This window comes from Sinocyclocheilus anshuiensis, unplaced genomic scaffold (genome assembly GCF_001515605.1).
Source record: "Sinocyclocheilus anshuiensis isolate Anshui unplaced genomic scaffold, SAMN03320099.WGS_v1.1 scaffold1534, whole genome shotgun sequence".
NCBI lineage: Eukaryota > Metazoa > Chordata > Actinopteri > Cypriniformes > Cyprinidae > Sinocyclocheilus > Sinocyclocheilus anshuiensis.
In genome coordinates this window covers 53,973-63,000 of record NW_015544232.1, presented here as the reverse complement: position 1 = coordinate 63,000, position 9,028 = coordinate 53,973, and the positions used below count along the sequence as shown (strand labels likewise).

The following is a 9,028-nucleotide window of genomic DNA, read 5'->3' as shown; positions in this document are numbered from 1 at the left end:
GAATAATCCCGCACACTCTAAAGCGATACTAAACTGCAGGGAAAACCCAACCCGAGCCAAGCCGTGCCGTGCCGAGCCGAGTCGTACCACGCAGTGGAAAAGCACCATAAATCCATATTCGAGGCTTAGTGTATCCCATCATGCATCATGTTCTAGAAATAAGTCGTGAGACTTTTTGCAGAGATCTCGCGAGAGGTCACGGAAACCTTTCCAATGCATGATAAATATTAATGATAATTAGATATTACATATAATTTGGTACTAAAACAAAGGGTTGCACGTTTTATTGGTGCAAATGTGTAGTGGTGTAGTCGTGGGCATTTGCAACTGCTTTTTATCACTTAATTTAAAGCACCACAAAATTAAATTGTCATCTCTTATAGAGACACTGAACAGACATTCAGAATTTGATTTTAAAATGCAAAGTATTGAAAATAAAAATAAAGCTCTGTAAACACTTGCATTTTTACAACACTATAAGTGTGTCCTATCAGGTAATGAAAAGTTCTACACACGATTGTGGTCTTCATGCTCACTTGGACCAAATACAGGAAATACGTCATATAAGTAGTCAAGTGGTCATGTGCAAAGACCACGGCTGCGTCCGAAACCGCCTACTCAATGAGTAGGTACTTATTTCAATAAGTACTTACTTAACGAGCGCTAAAAGAGTAGGCACTCTACAGCCAAATCTCGTTAAGTATGAATGAGATCCGGACTTCATCCGCCATGTTGACGTTATCATGTGATCTACGACGTTACAAGCGCAACAACTTATTAGATACGAGCGACAGGTTTAATTGATCTCTCTATAAATATGTTGATGTTTATTCAATTTCCTCATTTTGTGGTCTTGTTGAAGAAACAGCTGCCCTTTTATTGTGATTGTAGTATAACCAATACATTTTGGGTTTATTTAAATGTCTATATACTTAACCCCTACTAATATGACCCACAGTTTAATCCTTAAATATATTATATTATTACGATAACCCAAAATTGTTATCTCTTGAATATATATATTTTATGTGCAATTTTTCATCCACAAACAAAAACGGCTTAAATCTCCTTTGTTTTCCTTTTTCTTGTTGAATTTAACCCTCGTTTCATCCCTCCGGTTTATAAACAACAACAGCAACAACAACAAATGCAATAGTTTGATGCATTGATTATATGAATATTGTGATTATTTAAAGATATTTAACCTTGTCATTGTGCCTCTTTTTCCGTGTATATAATCTATAATGTTTTCTGCTGTTTGTCATTATGATTGTTCATTGTTAAAGATACAACCATCTTTCCCTGAGCTTGTATGTAATTATAAGTTCTGCAGTAACAATAATAAAAAAGAACATAAGAGGGGCAGGTGCAGTAACACCTCATTGCATCAGTAACTCCACAACCCTACCTAGTACGGTTTTCCTCAGCGTTTGCAATGTTTGTAATATCTGCACAAAGGAGACGTCGATCAGCTGCTAGAAGATCTCGCCTTTGGAGAAGACTGTTAATTTTACACTGGAAAAATGTTAGTATTGCTACTTAAAAGTAAGTAAACTACTTTTAACTACTTAAAAATTACCCCAGAATGCATTGCTAGCCCACCCCAACACTTATGAACAATAATGATAAATGCTGACCAATAATTATAGGATCAGAGGTGGCATGAGTGCAATTAAATCCATAAATTCGTGTTTATGAATGAATTTAATGATTAATGATTAATGTTTTAAAAAATGTTGAATATAGAAATATTACATGATTTAAAGAACTGAAAAGATACTTTAAAATGAAAAAATCCGCCAGCAGGTGGCGACAAGTCACTGATTTTATCACTGAATCATTCATTCAATTGATTCATTCGAACAGCTGAATCATTCAGGAATGAAGCAAGTGACTGTCTTTATGAATGGGTAATCATGAATCACTGACTCACTAGATTCATTTAAAAACGCAGTTCATTCATAAACGAAACACCGCTGTGTTTGAATGGAGATGCGCAGCGGCTGAGCTGTGACTTTGTTTCAAGCTATTTTCGACGACGAAATAGAGCAAAATCAGACCATAGTGTTATAGTCAGACAATGTAAGTCACTTAATATTAACTTCTTGTCTATTTAACTGTTGTATTAAATCAGTATCACATTTACAAACTCCCTTAAAAATCATTAAAAGCTCACTCATCTTAGCTCATCGCGAGCTCACATTTATAATCAACGAAGCTCTCTACACTGCGCAATGAATCTCTTATTTACACCCTGTCTACACTTTGCTTATGAAAGGATTCATGAGATATGTCTGTGATACATTACTCAACGCTGCAAAAACACGTAGAAACCTTTGAAGCTCCCCTGAGCGATCACAATCACAAGTATGATGATGATCTGGTCAGTCGCACTGGTGCTCCTAAATATGTTTTCATAGTCGCACGCAGTAGTTTTCAGTCGCAAATGCGACTGAAATGGTCGCACTGTAGAGCCCTGTCATAGCTTCATTACTTGGTGTAGTGGGCTAAAGCACTGCACTGATCAGCAGAAGGTTGCTGGTTTGATCTCTGCAGTCGTCACCACCTCACCACCGGTGTGTCCTTCAGCAAGGCTCTTTACTCCAGGTGGCTGCTGGGGGATTGGGGTCCCTGTAATAAGAGCACTGTAATTCACTTCTGATAAAAGTGTCAATGTAAATGTGATTTTTGTAAATCCTTTTTTAGGTCAAGTTTGTTCTGCTGGTTTCTGTTCATACAATATCAGTCAATGGAGCCTGGCTTTTAGAAGCTTCATGACATTATTTCATGATGCTTTTGAAGCTTCTGAAACTCGGGCTCCATTGACTGATATACCATTTCCAGGATGCTGCTGTGGACTTCTCCATCCTCACTGCTCACACCAGTCTGCAGACATTTCAGATCCTGCAAAGAAGCAAAAATATAATACAAAAGCAGTCATTTTAACAGCACAATGTCATTTGATTTCTCTATTAGAAGTAACAGAATGATCTTACTTTATATTTTTGTTTTACGTTTTCCCTTTTTTTCCCACAAATGCCACATCACCTTTCCTTGCAGGTTCTGCTCCACCACAAAAGCTCTGCAGCAATGCACAGGAGTCAAGAATCAGAAAAGTGCTGTAATAACTCGTTTGAAATTACAATCATTGAAATAAACTACAACTTAATTTTAAGATTTAAAAGATGTTTTATTCATTTCTGTAGTATACTCACTCAAAGTCTTTGATGGCAGCATTCCGCTTTCTGGTGAAGAGGGCTTCATTAGCCGCTGTATATAAGCAGACGTGTGTGCTCATCTGTCCCTGTAACATCCAGACAAGAGTCAAGTTACCTCTGAGATTTGTGTGCTCAAAACTACATTTACATTCTGAGGTAGTTGATGATGTGTTAAGTAGCTTTTTATCCAACACAAATGTTCCTCAATTTTTCAACAGTACTAATGGACAAATAAAATAGATTACTTATATTTAGTTACTTTACTTACATTCATCTATTGCAAACAGTGCTGACAACAGTGAATTGTACTACACAATAACACACATATACATCACTCAGATGTCTACTTCATATCTAGGACCTATTAGACATACTTCTATGAAATTCATATAGAAGATTTTCCTACCAGATATTAAATAGACATTTAGTAATCGTATTTAAGATGTATATGGTTTAAAATGTATGTAAATCTACTTTGGAGATGTACGTGTGCTTCCTGGAGCCCCCGTTAGCTATACATAATAAAACATGTTTATACAGCAACATCACAACTATACCATTCAGCATCTTTACACTTTCAACAATTTGCTCTAAAGTAGTTCAACAAATGCGAATTTAAAATAAGGAACCGTGTTTTGGTTTGTAATACGTACATTTGTAAACACCCTCATCCAAATTTTCCGCCATGTTCGATTATGACGCATCCTCTTCTTCTTCTTTATGATGTATCCTCTCGCGTGGCCTCCTGGGATAGAAAAGTATCCATCGGCGAGCACTCAAGAAGCTGGGCAGAAGCAGTAGGACATCCGGGAACTTCTCGACTACTCTTTTATGAATACTAAGGATTCGGACATACTTATTCGCCCGGCTACTGCTTTTCCCTACTATATAGTAGAGAGGTAGGCTGTTTCGGACGCACTTTAAGTAGACGCGTGTCCGAATATCGCGAGAATTAGTACGTCCCCAGGTAATTCTCGACTACTCTTTTATGAATACTAAGGATTCGGACATACTTATTCGCTCGCCTACTGCTTTTCGCCTACTATATAGTAGAGAAGTAGGCGGTTTCGGACGCAGCCCACAAGTGCGGGTATTTGGACAAGGCATGAGAAACGGCCTTACTTTTCATCTTCTTCTTCTTCTTCTTCTTTGGTTTTTATTTGGCAGTTTGCAAACTAAGTACATTACCGCCATCTACTGGACTGAGGTGTGAACTCATTGGGATATCAAATTTTATATAATCTACTTACTGTGCAAAAAAAAAAAAAAAACACCTAAATCCTGTTTACAAGCTGAGTTTCTTTCAGAGAGGTCATGACAGCCTTAATTATAGATTGTGGGCCTAGCAGACTCAATATGTTTTTTAAGCTCATTCGATGCCCTCTCTAGTTCTTTCCTGTTTTCTGTATCTTCTACATATCAAGAGTACATGTTTTACATTTTCCACTTCTCCACAATGTATACATAATCCTGTCTCGTGTTTTCCTATTAATCTTAAGCTACTATTTAAACTTGTGTGCCCTATTCTCAGCCTTGTTAAAATATCTTCATAGTTGATTATTTAGAATATTTGGATGTATGTCGCACTCTTAACCCATATCAGAAGAAATTCACTTTTTTCTCTCACCCACATAATTGTCACTCTAGGATCAACTACGTCTTTGCTCCTAAGACAATAATGCATGCAATCTCACTTTGCAACATATGAGATATTGTTGTCTCTGATCATGCTACAGTGATATTAGATGTTTGTGTGAAGGGGTTTCTTAGACCTCCCAGAAGTTGGAGATTTAATACTTTATTACTCAAAGATGATACATTTTTTCATACTTTAATTCAGAGTTTAAGATATTCCTATCTATTAACTCGGAATCTACAAGTAATCCCTCTCTTCTTTGGGAGACAGCTAAAGCATATATTAGAGGCCTTGCTATTTCATACCTTGCAACCAAAAAAAGAAAGCAGTCAGAAAAACAGAAACACCTAGAGTCAGAGTTAAATATTGCTACTAGCAGCTACTTGAATGATTCCTCTCCAGCTTCTTTAGAAATAATAAGTGCTGTCCGAGCTTCTTTAAATTCATTGCTAACCCATCAGTCTCATTTAAATGTATTATTTTCAAAGCAAAAGCTGTACGAATGGGGTAATAAACCTAGTAAATATTTAGCTCATTTGACAAAGTATAAATCTGATTCACAATTGACAGTTTTTCTGAATTGCTAAAACACATTTCTTGAAACCATCACTCATTTTCTCAAAACCTTAAACACAAATCCAAATACTAAAACTAAATTCACGAAACCTCTGACTCTTGCATCAAAATCAAACAATCACTGCAAAACCATTTCACTTGCACTCAAAATCAAACGGTGCTCTCAGATCACACACACGAGTCAATAAAATAAACACTACAGAGCATTCATTAGACACTACAGAGGAAAATGGAGACCACAGCATCCAGAACATTACAGAAAAAAGTATATTGTATTGAGTAAACAATTTTGCAAAAAAAAAAAATTATAGTAATTGCAACTGAGTACGGTGAATATATTGTATAGGCCTACTACTGTATGTACTGCAATAATAGTATTGTGCTGAATATTGAATAGTACTGAATGTTTGTATATATTCAGCACTTGGATACTGCACAAATACTGCAGTCCAACTGCAAAGGCCAAAAAGGTCAAATAAAACTCTAAACGAATAGCATGTTACAGTACACTCAAATACTGTAAGTTGTGCAATTGTAAAATCAGGGTCAAGGATAGATTAATTCTGTCTCATCATCATGTCTTTGTGCTTGAGTCCGGCCTGAAGACTTTGTCCATATCACAAGTAATGTTGTCTTTTTTTGCTAGACAAAGAGAGAAAAAAAACTCTGGTCTGACAGATCCAGCCTTGACAACACTCTCTAAACCTTACTCTTTCTCTCCTCGTCCTCTTCCTGCACTTCTTACATGTACTCTTCCTCCTCTCCTTCTCAGATTGTTTCCATCTATTGTTCGTATCATCATTCAGTCACCTGTGCCACTTGTGCACTCTGAACTGGCTCATGTTTTGTACTGTTGGTTTGATCACATCATTAGAAACAAGTGTGAACAATTTTGAATCGTTGTGTGTAAACGATGACAACTGTGCTTTAGTTGTGTTTAACTTTTGCCGCTTGTGTTTAGCATTTTGCAGCACAAATGCATCACAGTGTGATAAGTGTTAAAGTGAATGAGAATGTGTTTAGAGTTTAGCAAAAAGAGTGCATGAGATTTGCAAATAGAGCCTAACTGTCTGAACGTGTTTAAGGTTCAGCAGAAATAGTGCTTTATTCGACAAACTGGTTTAGGCTAGTGAGAATTTGGTTCAGAGATTGGGGTTTAGTGTTTTAGCAATTCAGAAAGACTGTATTACTTCTATAGTGGACCCCAAGGGAGTGCGTTCTTTTGATATTTCTATTATTAATAACACTTTTAAACAATTTTACTCTGTTCTCTATCAGTCATATTACTCTTCCCAAAAACATGATTCTATGGTGTCATTCTTTGATTGCCTAACTCTCCCTGTTATTTCAGGAGAATAGAGAGAACTTCTAAATGCGCCCATCTTGAGAGAGGACGCTATAACCGCACTTCATAGTTTGAAGTCTGGTAAATCTCCTGGGCCGGACAGCCTTGCATGTGAATTCTACAAAGAATTCGAGCATGTGCTGCTAGACCCTCTTTTAGCTATGCTTAATCATTCGTTCTTGACTGACAGTTTGCCCCCCTCACTTCGCGAGGCAAATATTTCTCTTATTTAAAAAAAAAGGCAAGGACCCAGAAAATTGTGCCTCTTACAGGCCTATTGCGTTGCTTAATTTAGATTTTAAATTGTTATCAAAAATTTTAGCGTTAAGACTGGAAAAAGTTCTGCCATTTATTATTCATGAAGACCAGACAGGGTTTATTAAAGGTAGAAGTTCCATTCATAATGTTAGGAGGCTTTTAAATATTATTGAGCTTTCCCATAAGCTCAGTACTAGCTCTCTTATTCTGTCCCTAGATGCGGAAAAAGCTTTTGACTCTGTGGAGTGGCCTTATTTGTTTTATACACTAGAAGAATTCGGTCTTGGGGAATACTTTATAAAGATCCCCTTTCCGCAGTCATTACCAATGGTCACAGATCTGATCATTTTTCTTTATCCTGGGGTACCAGCCAGGGCTACCCCCTCTCTCCATTGCTTTTTGCAATAGCAATTGAGCCATTTGCTCAGAGTATAAGGGAGAGTGCAGCCGTGTCGGGGGTATCTCTGGGAGGTAGGCAGCACAAAATCTCCTTGTACGCAGACGACGTGTTGCTTTTTCTTTCAGACCCTGAGGGTTCTGTGCCAGGGGTTGTTGACCTCATTCAGGAATTCTGGCAATTTTCTGGGTATATGATTCATTTTTCTAAATCAGTTGGCCTATTTATAGGGAATAAGAAGCCCATAATTCAACCTTCCTCCATTCCTTTTAAATGTTCTGAGGATGGTTTTGTCTATTTAGGTATTAATGTAACCCCTGCTTTTAGGCAATTGTATAAAGCAAATTTTGCACCAGTGCTTGAAAAAATTTGAGATGATTTGACCAGGTGGATGACTCTCCCTCTGTCTTGGCTAGGACGGGTTACCTTAATAAAAATTAATGTCCTTCCTCGTTTACTATATCCAATGCAAATGATTCCTATTTTACTGTCCAGTAAGGTCATAAAAGAGCTGAATGGGTGGTTAAGTTCATTTATCTGGAGCAAAAGAAAACCCAGGTTGAAGTTATCGAAACTCCAGCTCCCTAGCGCAAAGGGTGGCTTGGATCTCCCAAAATTTGGTTTGCAGTTGGCTTGCCAGCTTTGTTTCATTGTTGAATGGCTTAACGAAGACCCTAAATCAGTTTGGCTGGATCTCGAATCCTCACAGTCCAAATGCCCTTTACAAAACGTATTATTTGTCCATAATTCTAAGCTGAGGAGAGCTCTGTGTGATAGTCCTTTAGTGCGTAATACTCTCAAGGCATGGCGTACTATTGAAAGACTGGAAGATAGGATCGACACAACCTCTCTCCTTTTGCCAATTCTGAACAACCCAGAGTTCTTGCCAAGTACTATGGACCCTGGCTTTAACCTGTGGCCTGCCTATGGCTGTGGCGGCTCGTCGGGGGAGGCAGGGGAGGCACAGCTTCCCCATAATTTTGAGGTGAAAATGGGAGGAGAACGATTTAATGTTAATAAAATTCACAATTCATTTCAGTTCATGTCTCAGAATGTGTATTTTTTGTTTGTAATTTCACAGTTGTTATACCATAACGTGAAAGCGCCGCATTTCTATCGCGAATGTGCCGTATCTGCTGCTGTAATTACAACCGCTAGGTGATATAGAAGGGTAGGGGGAGGCCGGGGGAGAGATGAGCTCTTGTGCCTCCGTTGGTAAAAAAAATTAGCCAATCAGCATCGAGTGTTCACTTTCAGCGCTGAGGAGTGTTGCGAAAAGAAACCTTGTAAGGGAGGCTAGCCTCCCTTCTGATATCAACCAATCATCAAAGAGACGTAAATTACGTGATATTAGCAGGGTAGCGCTTACGTGGTGCTGGCACTGGAGGGTGCTCTGGAGGAGCAGGCACAGCAAAGAGCTTTCGAGGAGCTGGCACTGGAGTGAGTCCTGGGGCTGGAGCCGACACTGGAGACGGGGAAACAGGAGCCCTCCATGGGCTTAACTCGGGAACATGAGCCCTTCCTAGGCTTAACTCGGGAACAGGAGCCCTCCGTGGGCTATACTCGGGAACAGGAGCCCTCCGTGGGCTTAACTCGGG

General features: G+C 38.5%; 1 long non-coding RNA gene across 2 annotated transcripts; it reads right to left on the bottom strand.

The window, feature by feature from the left end:
• Positions 1 to 3,042: 3,042 nt before the first annotated feature.
• Positions 3,043 to 4,064, bottom strand: LOC107697521 (uncharacterized). 2 transcript variants are annotated; one of them, XR_001635204.1, is made up of 3 exons: positions 3,872 to 4,064; positions 3,216 to 3,304; positions 3,043 to 3,063 (listed from the first exon to the last, which is right to left on the bottom strand). It is a non-coding gene; the product is annotated as an uncharacterized LOC107697521 (long non-coding RNA). The 2 variants fall into 2 exon arrangements; XR_001635203.1 differs by having other exon boundaries at positions 3,053 to 3,082.
• Between the last annotated feature and the right edge of the window lie 4,964 nt (positions 4,065 to 9,028).